This window comes from Leucopleurus acutus (assembly GCF_964270905.1).
Source record: "Leucopleurus acutus genome assembly, chromosome: 1".
Lineage (NCBI taxonomy): Eukaryota > Metazoa > Chordata > Mammalia > Artiodactyla > Delphinidae > Leucopleurus > Leucopleurus acutus.
In genome coordinates this window covers 183594001-183613706 of record NC_139142.1, presented here as the reverse complement: position 1 = coordinate 183613706, position 19706 = coordinate 183594001, and the positions used below count along the sequence as shown (strand labels likewise).

The 19706-nt window shown below is 46.6% G+C and overlaps 1 long non-coding RNA gene across 1 annotated transcript in view; it reads left to right on the top strand.

Moving 5' to 3' along the window:
- The window catches only part of LOC309970238, a 35060-nt gene extending 16128 nt beyond the window's left edge, over positions 1 to 18932 (top strand). The window contains exon 3 of the long non-coding RNA XR_014326672.1: positions 18667 to 18932. This is a non-coding gene — a long non-coding RNA (uncharacterized lncRNA). The remainder of the gene's footprint in view (positions 1 to 18666) is intronic.
- Positions 18933 to 19706: the final 774 nt, after the last annotated feature.

The window sequence follows — 19706 nt, the reverse complement described above, 5'->3', positions numbered from 1 at the left end:
AGGATATTGAATATAGTTCCCTGAGCTATTATGGTATGACCTTGTTGTTTATCCGTTCTGTATATAACAGTTTGCATCTGCTGATCCCAAACTCCCAATCCAACCCTCCCTCACCCCCCTCCCCCTTGGCAACCACGACTCTGTTCTCTATGCCCGACAGTCCCTGGTTTCTCTTCAGGGATTCGTGTGTTTCTACCTGGGGATCCAAGGTTGGAGCACTTGAGCTCAGCTAAGCCAATGAGCACATTGCATTCCCCTAGGCATGTGGTTGGCCCAGAGGTGAGCAATGGACCCACGCAAGTCTAATCGGAGTGCTCTCAGCATCTTTAGCTCATGATGCTCTTTCTTGGACATGAAAGACGAAGCATACAGCCTGCATCTATGGGCAGTCATCTTGCCACCATTAGTGAGTCAGCTTTAGGACGAGGCTGATACCAAGGAAGGCAGAATGGAGAGAAGAATCAAAACAATACTTTGGTGACACCCCCTAACCCCTGAAGCAACCATTGCTTAAAGCTCCTTCTACTTACGAATTTTTTAAAATTGAAGTATAGTTGATTTACAGTGTTGTGTTAATTTCTGCTGTACAGCAAAGTGAATCAGTTACATATATACATTCTTTTTTATATTCTTTTCCATTATGGTTTATCTCAGGACATTGAATATAGTTCCTTGTGCTCTATGCAGTAGAACCTTTTTGTCCATTCATTCTATATGTAATAGTTTGCATCTGTTAACCCCAAACTCCCAGTCTATCCCTCCCACCTCACTTCCCTTTGGCAACCACAAGTCTGTTTTCTATGTCTGTTTGTTTCTGCTTTGTAGATAGCTTCATTTGTGTCTATTTTAGATTCCACATATAAGTGATATCATGTGGTATTTGTCTTTCTCTTTCTGACTTACTTCACTTAGTATGATAATCTCTAGGTCCATCCACGTTGCTGCAAATGGCATTATTTCATTCATTTTTATGGCTGAGTAGTATTCCATTGTATATATGTACCACATCTTCTTTATCTATTCATCTGTCGATGGGCATTTAGGTTGATCCATGTCTTGGCTATTGTGAGTAGTGCTGCTATGAACATGGGGTGCATGTATCTGCCTATGGATTTTTAAAATGAGACTTTACATGATAAATTTCCTTATTGTGTAAGCCACTTTGAGTCAGCGTTTCTGCTCTCTACATCAAAGAGAGTTCTAATTGACTGATAACGGGAAATAATTTAGTACTTGGACTTGATCAAAGATCTATTTTGGTACCTCAGAATATATCATTGGTATACTTTGTGGTAATACATGGGTGCGCACTTATTCTTTAAAGAGTACATACGCATTGTAGGCACTGTTGTATTATGGTATTTCACTATTAAAAAGAAAATAGTTAATACCATTATACACCCATCTAGGCAGACTAACCAATAGCATTCATTCAAAAATATTTATTGAATGTCTGTTATTTGTCAAGACACATTCTGGGTCTTAGGGATATAGTTGGGGAACAAGAAAAAAATCCCCATTCGAAAGGATACAATTTAAAAACACAGAGGATCTATAGGAATGCCAGTTAATGATGTGTGCTATGGAAAAAGTGAAGAAGGTTAAGGGAAGGATGAACAAGGGCTGTTATTTTAGGCAGCATGGCTGGGAAGGCCTCTCTGATGAGGTGACATATGAGCAGAGACCTGAAAGAAGTGAGGGTGAGCCTTGCAGATACTGAGGGCTTCAGAAGGAGCTCTCCAGACCTGGGAACAGTGTGTGCAGAGGTCCTGAGGTATGAGTGGGCTTGGAGCGCTCTGGACATAGCACGGAGGCCAGTGGGCTGGAGTGCAGGGACTGGGGTAGTGGGTGTCAGAAAGACAGCCAGGAGCACAGCCTCATATACAATGTCAGGGACTTTGATTACCTTCAGAGAGAGGTGGGGTCTGTCTGGAGGATTTTGAAGGCATATTAGGATCTGACTCAGTATTCAAAAAATCGCTGTTGGGTGCGGAGAACAGTCTGTAGAGACTAAGGACATGGGGTGCTTTGATGTTGCTCCCTTCAGCAGACTTCTATTTCTTTTTTTTTCTTTTTTTTTCTTTTTGGCTGTGCAGAGCAGCTTGTGGGATACTAGTTCCCCGACCAGGGATGGAACCTGCACCCCCTGGAGTGGAAGCCGGGACTCCTAAACACTGGACTGCCAGGGGTGTCTCTCAGCAGACTTCTAAATAGCAAAAAAGCACTGACCTGAAAGAGAACAATGCACAAGTTATTGCATTTTATTTTTGCCCCCAGGGTTCTTCTGCACTGTGGGTTCTGTCCTTCTGCAGGATGCCGTTCTCCCTGAGTGACTAGGGAGCCTGTAAATACAGCTGGAGTACCGGAAGCAGATGATGACAGTGGTGCCTGTGACTTTGTAGAACGTGGGAGTCCCTGCCCTGGGTGTTTGATAACCTCTAACCTCTGACCTCTGACCTGGGAGGCAGCCCTGGGCAGCAGAAGCAGCAGTGAGTCTGAAACCCACGGCCCTGCTGGACCCCTGGACTCCGCTTCTTCTCTTCTGTCAGACACATCTATACCTTAGCCCGTGGGCTGATTCTCTGTAAGATGATTTCAAAATGAACACAATATAATGTTCTAGGAGTTGAAATTAAAAATGCTCACTTAGGGACTTCCCTGGCGGTCCAGCGGTTAGGACTCTAAGCTTCCACCGCGGAGGGCATGGGTTTGATCCCTAGTCGGGGAACTAAGATCCCACATGCAGCGCAGCATGGCCAAAAGAAAAAAATGCTCGCTTAACCTAGCTAGATTCCTTCTCTACTTTCCAAAAGGGAGAGGGCAAAGAGAAGAGGTTGAGAGAGCATTAATAAGTCTCCGGATGATCTCTGAATACTCCTGCGGAAGGATTGAGGGTTCTTTTGAGGCATCCGGCCAAAATACCCCTCTGTAGTGTTGCATTGAAATTAACTAATGAGATAAGCCTCCTGTTTTAGTTTCCTGTCTTTGGTTATAATTGCCGCTGCAGCCTTGCTCATGGTTTCCTGCGGGTTTTCCTACTCTGGCTGTGATAAATATTAATGCCTTTAATTTTTCATTCCTCCCTTCGGCCTGGGATTCTGTGAAGAGGGAGATTTTCTTGTTCTTTAGGCTGCCTTTCTCAGTGATGAACAATTTTCATTTTCTACAACAGATCTTTCTAGGTTAGTTTTGTTTTTTTTTTTGCGGCATGCAGGCCTCTCACTGTTGTGGCATCCCTGGCTCACGGGCCCAGCCGCTCCACGGCATGTGGGATCTTCCCAGACCGGGGCACGAACCCGTGTCCCCTGCATCGGCAGGCGGACTCTCAACCACTGCACCACCAGGGAAGCCCCCTCTAGGTTAGTTTTTAATTCAGACCTTCACTTTGGTTTTTCTTTGACTATTTTAAAAACAATGAGAAGCCTACAACAGCCAGAGCTGAATCCAGGGCTTCGAAGCTCATCATGGGCTCTTTTTCGTTGTTTGCTCTCAAGAGTCCTTAACCTGAGGGTGTCAGTTCCCTGTGATTCTAGGCAACGTTTTGTATATTTAGGAAGATGTGGTTTATTTCGCCTAGAAAAGATGTCATAACTTCATCAGGTTTTCAAAATATTCTTACTAAAATAAATTTTAAAACATTCAGAAACCCTGCTTAACCATTCTGGGGATCATTGCTTCGGGCAAATCTAGTGACTAATCCTTGTGATACATGGGAACAAACATAATCATATCTCTAGAGATTGTAGGAAAAAGGTTCTCTCCTCTCTTAGAACCACAGGGCATTTGAACCAAAAATGATTACCACTTCCCCACCCCTCCTTCACTGCACAGATGCAGAAATGAATTTCTCAAATCTCACAGCACGGGAGTGGCAGAGCTGGGACGTGGTATTCTGTTTACTATCCACGTTCCACCAGCAGCAAGGTGACATCTAGCACTCCCTAGTATTCCACTTCCCAAACTCTTCTCTCTTTATTAAGGTACACTAGTTTATTCCTTCCAATGAAAACAATTTCATTCCAAGTACCAAAGTAATATTTAGTAATTGACAAGAAACCTGACAAATCATATAAAGGGTCTGTATGTCATAAACCTGAGAAATCATTTCTTGTCCTTCCCAGCCTACAGAGGACATCCCTGTGCTTTATTTTTGGCCACACCATGCGGCATGCAGGATCTTAGTTCCCCGACCAGGAATGGAACCCCCACCCCCTGCAGTGGAAGTGCAGAATCTTAACCACTGGACCCCCAGGGAAGCCCATCCCTGTGCCTATCGTGGACTCCCGCCATTGCATTGTTAGTTATCTCTTTGTATCCATGCTCCCCATCTCCCCCAGGATTTTCGGGGCTTTGAAGACAAGGACCTTCTCTTGAATGCTTTTATATTCCAGAGAATCTAGCACACAGGCCCGAGCACCATTTGTACATTCCATTGCACTTTAAGGACATTGTCTAGGTGTCACCACTGTGGATCATAATTCCTAAGCTCAGTGCCTTCAAGGGTGAGGCAGGGAATGAAGCAGAACAAGTGTAGGGCCATAGGGACAGTGGAAACAGCAGAAAACTGGGAAATTAGTGCCCCATCAAAATTAAAAAGAAAACGAACTTCAGAGGCCAAACTTCCAGCTATCGTGACATGAAAAGGTCAGTAAATCCTCTCCTCCCCAGACAGTATGAAACTGGACAATATTGTCAGAACCAACCATTTCTGTGCTTTGGAAATTGGCCAAAGGCAGATAACAAACTGAGAAGCACTTACTCATGAAAAATGGATAGAGCTTCAGGCAAGAACAGGTCTGCAGCCTTTTTGTCTGGTCTGTTTCCATCCCAGCCCTCTTCCCAGTTTTGTCCACTGTTTTATCAGCAAGGGGCTGACCAGAAAAAAATATCAAGTTTACTGCCAATGGGGTCAAATAAATTTTGAGCAGAGGGTGAAAACCTACAGCACTGACAGCAACAGAGAACTTGGCAGGAAACAGATGGGGAAAACTCACATCTCTGCAAGTTCGAGAATGTGCTCCTGATTGGGGTAAGTGGTGAACCAGCTACGTATTTAACAGAAAATCTTGGAATGGGAGAGCCAAAGGGTTGAGATGGGCTCTCCACACATCCCTGCTGGCTGGGAAACTCTGCACATGTGCAGGAGAGACCCAGGAGAGCCCGGTAGAACGTGAATGCTGTTTCTCCAGGACCCAGCACAGTGCCTGGAATATAGGAAGTGCTCTGTTTATGTTGAATCGATGAATGCTAGTCGCCATATGCAGTATATCTGTCTATGCGTTGCCTTAAGTGCTTTTCAGAACAAGACAGGGTATAAGTAAACACATTAAGAACTAATATTATTATTAAATAAGATATGTTGGGAGAGGGCTCAGGAGAAAGGAGCCATTAAATACCTGAGAATCCAGGTACATGGGAGCAAATCCAGGGAGAAGCAATGGACGTGGTGATGGACAAAGCATTTGCTCCCCTGGAAAAGCTCTTTCCCTGACACCCTAAATACACAGGCCTTACTCTTGGTTCTTTTCTAAATGCAGGCTGGCTCCTTTGTGTTGAAATCTTGCTTGGGAGAAAAAAGTGCACGTGAAGTGCTTAACACAGTGTTGGTAATGAGAAAACTCAGTGGAAGTGTTTGTTTTTAGGAATGGTGTAATAAGGTCTTCTGGACTTTCCTGCCTTGATCCAGATTTCATGGCTCCGAATAATTTTGCCAGGAATGATAAAGACACACATGTTAAGACACCTCCTCCATTTCCAACTCTTGGTCTGTAACTTCCTTGGGGAACACAAGTAAAGCCCATTAGACCAGAAGTTTAGTCAGAATTTGGGGGCTCATTCAGCCTGGTCCTTGGGCAGAAGACTGGCTCCATGTGTGCTTTGCTGCTCAGGGCTTGTAAGACCAAGAAAGGGCTTCTCTTGAGGTTGGAACAGGGCCCAGGAGTATGTGAACATTTGGGTACTTTGGGCTGGCATGAGTGACTGATGACCCCAAATACACCCCCCACTTCCCTCCTCAGGGGACAGTGGCTTCTATTTACAAGGAGGCAATGAACTCCCAGGAGAAAAGACACCCAGAGAATACCTGGTGGAAAGCACCCAGCTAGATTCCTGAAGAGCAGTGCTCCCTTCTTCAGGGTGTTGCCTGATGAGAGCGTTTTCATCGTTCTTGGCAGTGTAGGCTTGCTCCTCTCCAAGAACCATAACTCGGATGTTAGGTGTATTAGTCAGCTCAGGCTGCCACAACAAAGTACCACAGGCTGGGTGGCTTAAACAATGGACTTTTATCTTCTCACATTTGTAGACTCAGTGTCCCAGATCAAGGTGTGGGCAGCGTTGGCTTCTCCTGAGGCCTCTCTCCTTGGCTTGTAGATGGCTGTCTTCTCCCTGTGCCCTCACGTGGTCGTCCCTCTGTACCTGTCTGTGTCCTAATCTCCTCTTATGTCAGGATGCCAGTCCTGTTGGATTAAGGCCCACCTATACAGCCTCACTTTATCATAACCACCTCTTTAAAGGCTCAACGCCAAATACAGTCACATTCCGAGGTACTGAGGGTAGGTCTTCAGCATAGGAGTTTTGTTATGATTCAGCCCATCACATTAGGTAACCGAGGGGCACGGGCAGGGGCAGCTTAAGGCTGTAACTTACTCAGCAAGGTTGGAAGAAAAGAAGAAAGAGTGTACAAAGAGGGGCTTTGAAGGGAATAAGGGAATTAACATTTGTTTACTTAGCCTCTACATACACAGGCAGTATCCTAGGTGCAGTTTAATGAAATTTCACAACCGTCTTATAAGGAAATTATTCTTCACCTTTTAAAAAAAATTTACCTTCCTTTCGTCTTTGTTTTTAAAATCTTATTCTGATGGTGGTGGTTGAATCTCTGAAAAAACTTAAATTCCAAATGTTCAAACTCGTTTTGACATTCAGCTCTTCTCTTGGCTCCTCTGAGCCCTGGCAGAAATGTATGAGCCTATCAGCCGAGCATTAGCTTATTTCCCTGAAAAGCAATGAAATACCCTTCAGCATCCCTAAACGCTGGCCTGATCCCACCTGGACATCAGGGGGCTGCAGTTTGGTGTGGTCAGTTGTGTGAGGCGTAAGCCTGGGACTGTACATGTGTGTACCTTCATGCGGGGGTTGGGAGGAGGGTGGGAGAGAATTTTCTGCTGAATTTTGTCTGACTGAATGAATAGATAAGAGATCTACCTCTTAAATGAGACGCTGAGCATTTTATTCCTTCTTCACCCTTCGTCCTACACAGACACAACGTATCCTGCATGATACACCCGGAGACCAGCTATGTGGTTTGAGGGGGCCAGTGAAAAATGAAAATGAGGGGGTCTCTTGTTCAAAAATTGTTGCTGAACTAAACTTGGATCCGCTTGCCTGACGCGCAGCAAAGCCAACCCACTGACACCGGGCTGTGGGGAAGGAGAGTGCAGCGTTTATTGCAGGCTCCAAGCAGGGAGTCCAGGCAGCTCATGCTCAAAAGGCCCGAACTCCCTGATGGCTTTAGGGGAAGGGATTTTAAGGGCAACGTGAGGGAGAGGGTCCCCAGGTGCATGACCAGCTTGTATACGTCCTTCTGATTGGTTGGTGGTGACGTAACAGGGTGGTATTTCAGGAGTTAACATCATCAACCTTCTGGTTCCAACCGGTCTGGGGTCTACCTGGTCAGCAGTTTCCACCTGGTGGAGGTTTCAGTATCTGCAAAACAACTCAAGGACACGACTCAGGATATTATCTGCAGCCCCTGAGGAGGAACTAAGGGTCCTTGACTTTGTTTTATGGCTAAACTATTTTTATTTTGTCTTGCTCGACTGCTTTCCCTTGTTTCTGCATTTTCTCACTTCTCTGATTAAATTTGCTCTCTGGAACTTGGGGAAGGCCTAGGAGGCTAAAATGTTTCTACAAACAAGAGGTGGAGGACATAGAGGTCTGCCCCGGGGAAAGTCTCGCAGGGTCCTGTTCGGTTTCAAAATGATGAATAAGTTTAAGATGGTGACAGCCGAGCTTGAACCCAACCGTGAGATCCTTCTGGGTGGGGGCCCTGGGGGGCTGCCCAGGTCACACACACGTGAGGCCAACCGTCTGACCCTGCCACTTGTCTCCTGGGGTCATTGGACCGAAGGGGACCCTCCTGGTTAATTATTATCCCTCTCTAGATGAGCAGCTGCTACTTTGTCTTCACTTGCAGACTCTCCATCCCTCATCCCTAGTTACCATGGATGCATTCTCAGCTGGCTTTCCCAAGAGAAAGGAAAACCCGCCTCTGGCTCCAGATATTCCTGTTAGTCTGCTCAGCACTGGGGATGCGGGTGGGGCTTGGTTCCCTGGTCATAGCTGACACCCCTCTGTCACTCTCCTCCCACCCGGCTCCTCCTCTCTGAGGCCCCCAGCCTTCCCGGACTCTGCCTGTGGTGGTAGAAAAGTGGGAACACCTTTGGAATTTTATCGTTTCCATGGCAACGAGGCTGGCAGGATTGCTGGTGCATGTTTTCCGGGCGGAGTCCTCTTCTGTTTCTTCTCCAGCCAACCGTTCTGAGTGGTCGGTGGAGGTGACTCAGCTGGCAGTGCTGGGTGGCCAGCCCTTCGCTGTTCCCTGGGCACAGGCTCCTTTGTCCTGGCCTCACCCAGACCTACTGACACCACAGCTCAGCCTGCTTCTCTCTTCCCTACTCTCCTGATTCCCTTCTTTGCTAGCTTCTCATCAGCATGGCTGGTGGGCATTTGTACCAGCCCTCGGGTTGCTCCCAGGGCCTTGCAGGTATCAGGGTGCTTCATCCTACCACACTCAGATTCCTGAGAGGTACCCCCGGGATAGTCAGCAACACTATCTTTATACCCCCAGCCCTTTTCAGTGAGCCACCAGGGGCCAGCCCCATCCTTCTGAGGCGTGATGTAATGTAGGGGTGGTTATGGGGTAGCAGGGGTATATGGGGTGTGCACAATGGTAAACCGCCACTTTAAGAGGAAATCCTCTGCTGCTGTGCAATCCAGCTTCTGTCTCTGAACCTCAGAGATGACCTTGAACTCAAGGGGTAGTGAGGGCCTGAGAACCATAGGGATACCTGGGCTGGGAGTCAAGGAACCTGGGTTCTGGTCCTCTGTAGCAGGCAGAGTAATGGTCCCCCAAATGTCCGTGTCCTAAACCAGTGAATATGTTACCTTACGTGGCAAAAGGGACTCTGCATATGTGATGAAGTTCAGGATTGTGAGGTGGGTAGAGATTCCTGGGCTATCAGGTGGGTCCAATATAATCACAGCCTCTTTATAACAGGGAGGCGGGTGGGTCAGAGCCAGAGAAGATGTAATGCCAGGAGTAGGGGCTGGGGTGATGTGATCGCTGGTGGGAGTCACGAGACAGAGAACGTGGGCAGCCTGTAGAAGTTGGGAAAGACAAGGAGACTGGTTCTGTCCAGAGCTTCCAGGAGCAGCGCTATCCTGCTGACACCCTGGTCTTAGTCCAGGGAAAGCCATTTTGGGCTTCTGACCTGCAGAACAGTGAGGTCATATATTTGAGTTGCTTTAAGCCTCTAAGTTTGTGGTCGCTTGTTACAGCAGCGAGAAGAAATGAATGCGTCCTGCACCTGCCATTAATGGAGCTACTTGACTCTTGGGTGGGTAATTCCTCTTTTTCGCCCTCAAGTTCTTTACATTAGGGAGTGTGATACACAATCGTTTTCAAACATTTACTAGAAAATTTAAAGGAGCAGGATGGTTTTATTAGTTGAAATCATGTGCAGAAGCCCAGTGTCAAGCAGGTGAGAGTGGAGCTTCTTTGGTGCTTTGAGACCTGCTGGGCAGTGCTGAGTAGTCAGAAGGCACTGGCAGAGCTGGAGGTGGGCCCTCAGCATGTCTCTTGTTATTGACTTTCTCTCTAGGGGGAAGGTGGGAACTTGTGTACTTGATTGGTTGACAACTTCTGACACACACCAAAAACTCATTGGAACTGAGTAGAACTTAAACTACTGTTGTTGTTTTCTTTTTTAACGCTATGACCTTTATTTATTTATTACTTTTTAATTTTTTTAAATAAATTTATTTATTTTAGGCTGTATTGGGTCTTCGTTGCTGCGTGCGGGCTTTCTCTAGTTGTGGTGAGTGGGGCTACTCTTCATTGCAGTGCGTGGACTTCTCATTGCGGTGGCTTCTCTTGTGGAGCATGGGCTCAGTAGTTGCAGTGTGTGGGCTCAGTAGTTGTGGTGCACTGGCTTAGTTGCTCCGAGGCATGTGGGACCAGGGATCAAACCCGTGTCTCCTGCATCGGCAGGCGAATTCTTAACCACTGCGCCACCAGGGAAGTCCCTACTGTTGTTATTAATGAGGCTTTATACACGTATCTTACTTGGGGTGCTCTATACAGCTTATAAGAATAGACCTCATCTTCAAGGTATGTCCATTTCTTGCAAGATCCTCATTTCAAATCCCTGTCTGTTCAGGAGTTTAAGCAGGGAGGTAACGGCCATTAATACAACACATCATCTGGAAAGAACCGCAACTAGTTTGCCACTGTTATTAAAATTGACTTTGGCAGCCTGCCAGCATCCTCAGTGCCCTTGGGGAAGGTCCACTCTCCCTGGAGTTTTCCTTTTGCTTTTTTTCTGTTGCTCTTGAAGTCTAGCCAGGGTCCACACTCGTGCCTCTATACGCGACTCTATGAGTTTCCGATGTCTAAAGTTGGGGACCTCCTACGACATCGTGCTCAAAAAGTGGAAGGGATAAGTAAAGGGGGCAGCAGACTCATTTTCTCAATGGCACAAAAATTCTCTGGGAGGATGCCAAGGCAATGTAAACCCAGCCCGACTGAGAAATCAAAGCAGCATTTAAAAAACAAATAAGCTTCATGGGCGAGTATCTCAACTCCCTTAATAAAAGCAACTTTAGGACTAGACAAAACAAACACAGGAGCGGAGGAGGGTTATTAAATGTGAACTTGTGTGTTCTGTACCGGAAAATTTTCTACTTGGTCTTTCTCTCTTCCTCTTGATATAATGTATAAGGATCAACAGAGGAACTTGTTAAAATTGCAAATACCTGCATTCTTCCAAACCCAGAGATTCTGCTTCAACAGGTCTGGCATGAAACATTCCAGGTGGTTCTAACATGCATGGCCCTAGGAGGAAATTAGGACAATCATTGACAATTGCATCTGAGCTACCGAAGTGAAGATAGCTTTAAGTCCACTCTTGGAAACTCGAACAAGTAGGACCCTTGTGTGTACTTCTTTTTATTTCCTGCAGTGCCTCTTTCTACAAAATTTTTTTGGGTGACTGCATAGTAGTTCTCTAATAAAAAAACATTATCTTTGTTATACAGCATTATGTTATATAATGCCAGCTTTAAACATATTGTAATCCAATACCTTTTGCATATAGCAGTCTAGTTTTCCCAACACCATTTACTGAAGAGACGGTCTTCTCCCCATCGTATATTGTTGGCTCCTCTGTTGTAAATGGACCATATATGCATGGATTTATTTCTGGGCTCTCTATTCTGTTCCATTGATCTAAGTGTCTGTTTTTATGCCAGTACCATCCTGTTTTGATTGCTGTAGCTTGTAGTATAGTTTGAAATCAAGAAGCATGATGCCCCCAGCTTTGTTCTTCTTTCTCAAGATTACTTTGGCTATTCGGGGTCTTTTGTGGTTCCACACAGATTTTAGGATTATTTGTTCTATTTCTGTGAAAAATGCCATTGGAATTTTGATAGGGATTGCACTGAATCTCAAGGTGGCTTTGGGTAGTATGGCCATATTAACAATATTAGTTCTTCTAATCCATGAGCATGGAATATCCTTCCATTTACTTGTACCATCTTCAGTTTCTTTTACCAGTGTCTTATGGTTTTCATGGTACAGGTTTTTCACCTTTGAGGGGAATTCTTGAGTTCCCATGCTTCATCCTTGCTTCTTTGCTTCTATATTCTCTCTCTTTCACTGTTAAGAATTCTTTCTCCTTGGCCTTGATTCCTTTTGCAATCTTCTCAGTGGTTGTAAAGAGCTCTCCAAGCAAAGCTAGAAACTGCTGAACCAAGATAAAAAGCCTTCTCCTCCTTGCTGAGATCTTATTCATTCATTCACTCACTCATTTGTGCATTCCACAAATAATGGTTGAGTGCCTACTTTATGCCAGGCATGTCCTTGAAATGAGAGGTACAGAGATGAAGAAGACAGTCAGGGTCCCTGCCCTCATGCAGCTTATATTCTCATGCAAAAAAATAAACAAGAGAGGGAGGGAAAAGAAAAGAGAGAAAAGAAAGAAATTCAGAGTTGTAGGTGCTGAGAAGGGAATTAAAGGGAGGTGGTGGATGGCGTGACCAGAGGACTCTAGATTGGGTGGTTAGGGAAGATTAAACATCTGAGAATCATCTGAATGTCAAGAAATTATTATGCAAATAGAAAGAGGGGCATTCAGCCAAGCAGGACCATGTGCTCAGGGAATGTAAGATCAGACCAAACAAAACGCAATTAATGGTATAATTTTGTGCCCCCACTAAATACATTTTCAAAAAATCTTATTTCTCTTTTTCGTATATCCATTAAAATGGACTATTCAGAATCAGAGTCAACTGTGGGGAAGTGGAGCTTAGCAGAAAAAAGAGACTACTGGAAAATGTTAGCTGCTGAATGGAATGGTCAATTCTGATAGAATTTCTTTCCACAGTAATTTGCCACCCTTCCTAGGCAGGAATCCTGCCTTTTCTTATTCTCAGAGTAGAAAAGAAGAAGAAACCCAAACCTAACCCAAAACATCCCACCTCATCCCAAACAGAAATAACCCCTATTACTCACCAGCTCCAGCCATGAAAGAAGAGATTGCCATCAGGGTATGATGTCATTATATTCCGCTTTAATTGGAGCAAAGGAGCAGAGAAGAGGTGAGGTTTTGGGGAAGAATGCTCAAAGAACTACACCCTTCCTCCTTGATTGTTTACAGCAGCCTTGCAATTAAATACTAAAAATATACCAGCTATAAATTGTTTGACCAACTCACCAGCTGTGGACTGGACTGTCACCCCCAAATTCATATGTTGAAGTCCCAACCCCCTCATGTGACTGAATTGGAGATGGGGGCCTTCAAGGTGGTGATTGAGGTTAAACGAGGTCATAAGGATGGAGCCCTGATCCGATGGGACTGGTGCCTTTATAAGAAGAGGAAGAGATACCAGAGATCTCTCTCTGCCATGTGAGGACCCACTGATAAGGCAGCCATCTGCAAGTCAGGAAGAAGAGCCCTCACCAGGACGGGACCATGCCAGCACCTTGACTGGCATGGTCTTGGACTTCCAGCCTCCAGAACTGTAAGAAAATTAATTTCTGTTGTTTAAGTTGCCCAGTCCATGGCTGCCCAAGCAAACTAAGACATTACCCCACCTCTAGTTGGCACAGAGATGGTGCAGTAAAATGAGTGAAGGATCATGCCTCCCCCCTCCCTCCCCAAGTCTAGTGTTGGAAAAATATCCAATGAGATCACGGTTCCTCAGGATTTAGTGTCAAATAAAAAAAAAAATCTCTATTTTTCATTACTTAGAACTAATGTATTGAATAGTGTTTAAAGCAAAAGTTTAATAATATTTAAAATTTTAACTTTTTCATTTATAGCAGGCCATTTGAAATGTTTGTTGAGTGAATAAATGAATCCATGAAAATGATACCACTGACCCCATAATAGCTAAGACCTGTACTTTCACATTTTTCCCCCAGTATTGAGGTCAGTCTTATGTTGGACCAAGACTGGCTCTGTATCAAGCAGGTGTGTGTCAGCTACACCCTCACCAAAACTGGAGCACAATGTCGGGGTGCAGGATAACTTTATGGGACCCCAGGCACTTTTGCCTTGATGCGCTCCTTCCTCCATGAAAAAAATTTAAATTATATTTTATAATGACATTCTTCTGATTTTAAAAGAAATGAACACGAAAACACTTTTCCGAGCCCGTGAAAGTATCATGCGCCCTGACAGATGTTCCTTCTCTGTCTGGAGTCCAAGTCCTGCTTACATCACTTTTTGGCTGTATGATTTTGGGGACAATCCCTCGGCATCCTCATCTATAAAAATGAGGTGAATGAAGGTGTAAAAATATGGAGAAAAATCTTCCATGTTAGCAAGAAACTTCTTTGATGGGGGGGGTACTTTGATAAGAGTCTTGGGATGGGGTGTGCTGGAGGAGTAATGGTTTTGTGAGGGGTGCAGGGTGAGCTGGAGCTGAAGACAGAAGAATTTTCCTCTCTACCCACCAGACCTGGCAGAGGAATTTTGGGGTCAAGGACAGAAACGTCTAAGGAGGAGTCTTAAGAAGAGGCCTTGTCTTTGTCTCCTCAGGTCATCTTCAGGAATATCCCCATTTTCCTTTAATGCTTTCTGAGAGTTGAATCTATTTGGGGAGAGTGGAGGGTGCTGAGTTCTGCTCCGAGGTGGGCCTGGGTCTAGAACAGAAGCTCTTAGCCCAGGGCCCGAAAAGCTCTCAGTAAACGCTGCCCTTTGATACTAACAGCCCAAGGCAGGCTTGAAAACATGGTTCTGGCCTCATTTGGCAGCATCAATACTTTGTTTCGCTGATAAACTAACTGGCCCAGATAATCATCCAGGGCAGTGGTTCTCAACTGGGGTGATTTTGTCCCTCCACCCCCTTGGGGACATTTGGCAAAATCTGGAGACAGTTTTGGTTGTCACAGGGGTGGGGGGAGGGTATACTGGCATCTCATGGGTAGAAAGCAGCCAGGGATGCTGCTGAACCTCCTGCAGTGCCCGGACAACCCCACAACAAAGGACTGTCTGGCCCCAAATGTCCACAGTGCTGAGCCTGAGAAACCCTGATACGGAGCCTTTCCTCCGTTGACCACCCAGGAATAAAAATGCAGGGAGCAATCTTTATAGCACACTCTGAGGTCAGCTGACTCTATTATTTAAAAAAAGAAGAAAAGCAAACAATTATATTTATGAGCTTCTTCCTCTCCACTGCCTCAGATGAACTGACATCTAACTAACTTTACTAGTATTGACTCTGCTAAATATGTTTCTTTTATTCTCAGGACTAAAAAGCAAATGTGATTTTCTAGTCCAGGTAACCTGGCAACAGTTGGGCCGTGGAGATGTCCGTCTAGAGCTAAGCTACCACTGCCCTCTGCTGGAGAAGTTTGGAACTGCAGCTTCAAGCGCTGAGAACCAGAGATTCTAATTAAACAAGGGTCTGGCGCCTGGTGGTCACCCTGGGACTCCCTTTGCTGGCATTCTTGGAACTCCCTTGGCCCCTCCCCGGTTGGCATCTCAGCCTGGGTTTCCCCTGGAAAGCAGAGCCTGAGCCCCAGGTCTGCATGGAGGCAGTTATTTTGGAAAACGATCCCTGGGAACAGGAGGGAAAGACATCCAAGGGGTTCTTGTGAGATAAGAGAACATGTATATGCTGGTCTCTGTCCCCAGGTCCTGGCGCAGGGCTCCTGAGACCCTTGTCACTTCCTGAGTGATGAGCGCACCAGGAGCATCTTTTGTCCTAATATTTGCTCCTTGACTGTGGTTCCCTACACAGAGCTCCCAAATCCCTTGGAATTTCCTGGGTGAGAGCAGTGTCTTTCTGTTCTGAGGAGGTGACTCTGGGATCCACTTCAGAAGAGTCTGGGTGGGGACCGGAGGGGAGTGGGGATGGGACAGGTGACACAAGATTGATAAACTATACACTGAGGACTGAAAGCTGGGCCACGAGCCATTCCAGGCTAGATTCATGGTGGTAGGGAAGGTGGAGGAGGGTGTATGAAGGATGAATGACAGAAGCCTCAGCCGTCTCCAGATGCTTTCCTAAAGCATCACCGTGTGCAGACAGTGCATTTCAGGGGCGAGATAAACAGTCCGTCAGGGGAACCGGACACCTTCCTCCAACACCTGCTGGTTCCAGGCTTTTCCAAGGCAGACTTGTCATTCATGGTGAGAACCTGTGGTCTCTGAGAAGTAAGTCCTAGTGATTATTTCACCAACAAGTTCTCCATAATTCATTTTTAAAAGAAACAGAGAATTAAACGTGAAATATGTCTTTAAAAAGAGATGGGGAGGCACCACGCCAGAAGCTGAGTGGTTCACGAAAGGACGGCTTGTTGTCTGAGTTCAGTACACAAGCCTCGGGGCGCTGTCGGCCCGGAGGAATATTTCAGTGGGATTACCTGAGCTCTTTGCTGCTGCAAAGACGGATGCTTTCTAAGTGGAACCTCTTCTCACAGTGACCAGGCATGATGCCGAGTAAATAATGGTCACAAAGAACATCACCAGGCCCCGAATGAGAAGCTGTTGACAGAAAAATTGCTCTAACCTTCATCAAAAAGCCAATAAATGTCAAGGAAGGGACTAGAGATGCAGCAGCTCATAAATTCCTTCTCCAGGGGCCACTGGAGGGGAGTTAGGGGACCACGCGCTTGCTCAGCCTTTTCCCTGAACGTTGCTAAGGAAACTTCCGGAAAGCTTGGACTGTTTATGGGGCTGCTCACCCTGACAGTCTCGAGGGGATGTCACCAGGAAGGGCACCCCAGCGTCTGGTCAGAACATCCTGCGTTGAGTACCAGGGCTGGCTAGGTCTGTTTTCTTTTTAGTCAGCTAGACCTTGTCTGTGTGATGTCACAGTTTGTAAGGTAACTGGGCGCTGAGATCCCTTCCGCTCGGTTCCTGTAATACTTATTTCCTGTGGTGTTCATTTAGCAACCGGTCGGATGGCCCCACTGTAACGCGCCTTCCGTGGCTAAATCTTGTTTCCACTTTTTTGTGAGGGATGGGGGGTGTTCCCTGAGTGACTGATGTGAATCTATCCCTTGACTTAGTTTGGGTTCCCCAAAGGCGGACCCTGAATCAAGGACCCGTGTGAAGGCGGTTTATTTGGAAGGTCATCCTAGGAAGCACAGGTGAGGGCGTGGGACCAGGTGAGGCAGGAAGGAGAAAAGCTGATGAAGTTTGCGTTAATGAGCAGGTCAGCGCTATGGTGGGCTCAGCCCTGCCGGTCCCGCCTCAGAAGACACAGCCCCGCACCTGAGAGCTTCTTCCTCCGACAGCCAGTGTCCGGGGCGGTTATCCACACCCCCCACCTGCTGTGTTGAGGGGTGTCCCTGGAGGCCTTACCTCCCCGCCACTTTGGGGTTTGTGTTGAAGGCTGAGCCCATTACTGGAGGGCCAGCACCACCACAGAGGCAGAGACAAAGTGCTTGGGGGCGGGTCTTAGTCTGCTCACTGTAACAGAACACCTGGAGGACTGGAGGACTTAAAAATAAATGTATTGGGCTTCCCTGGTGGCGCAGTGGTTGAGAGTCCGCCTGCCGATGCAGGGAACACGGGTTCGTGCCCCGGTCCGGGAAGATCCCACATGCCGCGGAGTGGCTGGGCCCGTGAGCCATGGCCGCTGAGCCTGCGTGTCCAGAGCCTGTGCTCCGTCCGTAACGGGAGAGGCCACAGCAGTGAGAGGCCCGCGTACCGCAAAAAAACCAAAAACAAAACAATCAAATGTATTTTCTCCCAGTTCTGGAGGCTGGAAGTCCAAGGTCAAGGTGTGGGCAGCTTTGGTTTCTCCCGAGGCCTCTTTCCTTGGCTTGTGGACAGCCTTTCCTCTGTGCATAAATATCCCTGGTGTCTCTCCTTCTGCTTATAAGGACACTAATCCTTCTAGATTAGGGATCCATCCTTATGACCTCATTTAACCTTACTACCTCCTTATAGGCCCTAGTTCCAGATACAGTCCCATTGGGGGACAAGGGTAGTTCAACATATGAACTTTGTGGGAACACAGCTCATTTCATAATGGGGGAAGCTGTTATCTGTGGAAAGTGCCCACCACAGCTGCACGTGGTATGGAGGTGGGTCACGGGGACGTGGGGGGGGGGGGCGGTCATCAAGTCTCATCTACGTTAATCCTCGAACCACTTAGGAGCCAGGTATCACTATCATCCCCCTTCTAACCATGAGGAACCTGAGGCTCGAAGAGGTTAGACGACTCGCCCCCACGTCACACAGCAAGTCACAGGGTGTGGGCACAGAGGCAGCCCAACTACCTGCCTCCCGTGTGTGACAGCTATTTTGTATTTGAGTTTTAACGTGGTCATGACTTACCTACTAGACTAAGTTCCTGGAGAGTCAGAATTGTCTTAAAAAAACCATCGCATGATGCCTCGCACAGCGCTCTGCAGTTTAGACTCAATAAATACATGCAGTGATGTTTTAAAATCCTTTCAACTGTTTCTTTTGGAAATAGACCCGGGGGGAAAAATCCATGCAACTGAAATAAAGGAAATTAAATCTGCTTTTACAGGAGCATGGTAACTTGTGTGTGTGTGGTTCACCACTAGACTGGCAGGAGGACAGGTGTGAGGGGTCCCTGGGGTGGGTGGGCTGGGTGGGGTGAGGGGCACAGTGAGTGACCCTGGCAACTGTCCATCATCCTTTAGGGACCGGGTGGGGTTGCTGATATGGGACTAGGGCCTTGAAGAAACTTCATGTGTGAAAACTGGACAGACTGACTGGGTAACTTAAGGGATAATTATCAAAGGATCAGAATAATAACTTTGACAGCAGTAACAAACGAGCCAATTTTGGTTTAAATAGGCATATGAACCATTTCAGTAGAGGCTGTCAAGAGCAAATCTATTAGCTGTCTTCTCACCTTGCCAACCAACCATATATTTTCTCTCTGTTCTATCACCAGAAGTGTAAGCATTTGGAGGCCAAAACATGCTTCAGCTGTGCTTTAAAGAAAGAAAATGGGCTTTTTGGAACCCTGGATCTGATTTCATCCAAAGTAACTCCTGAATACCGACCTACACAGAGACACCATCAACTTCCTTGGACCTACAGAGAAAACATGGATTTAATTCACGTTTTGCTGAGCTATTCAACTTTGCAAAACTGATTTAGAAAATGTGGGTCTGAGAATTTTAAGAAATTTCTCATGTCTGTGTCACAAGCCAGGACGGGGTGAGGGTGTGTGGGGAAACTGCACCCTGGCTGCATTCAACTGGACCCGGAAAGTCTCATGGGAGATCTACGCTGTGCCGGGCAGTGTCCAGGAGCTGAGAAATAAACAACAGAGGACTGATGTGGCCCTGTAGGAACGCACACTCTTGTTTGGGGGCAGGGAGCATGATACACTAGACTGTGATTAAAAAGAATAATTCAGGGCTTCCCTGGTGGCGCAGTGGTTGAGAGTCTGCCTGCCGATGCAGGGGACACGGGTTCGTGCCCCGGTCCGGGAAGATGCCACATGCCGCAGAGCGGCTGGGCCCGTGAGCCATGGCCGCTGAGCCTGCGCGTCCGGAGCCTGTGCTCCACAACGGGAGAGGCCCCAGCAGTGAGGGGCCCGCGTACCGCAAAAAAAAAAAAAAAAAAAAAGAATAATTCAGTGTGCTTCCTGCACAACAGAAGTGTCTACAAAGTGATGGAATGTCGCTGTCACCTCAAAGCCAGTAAGAGGGGCAGCAGGGTGGCCTGGGGTAGAGTCCGTGCTCAGAACCCGACCCCCTGGATTTCAGACCTAGCCCTGCCCCCTACCGGCTGTGTGATGACAGGCAAGTCACAGTATCTTTGTGTTTTAGTTTCTTCTCTGTAGAATGGGGTTCATGAAGCCTAGTGCATAGAGACTTTATGAGGCTTCATGTATTAACATCCAGAAAATGCTTAAACAGTGCCCGGCACAGAGCAACCACGACATCAGTCGCAGCATTGATAAGCTTTAAATCACACTCCACT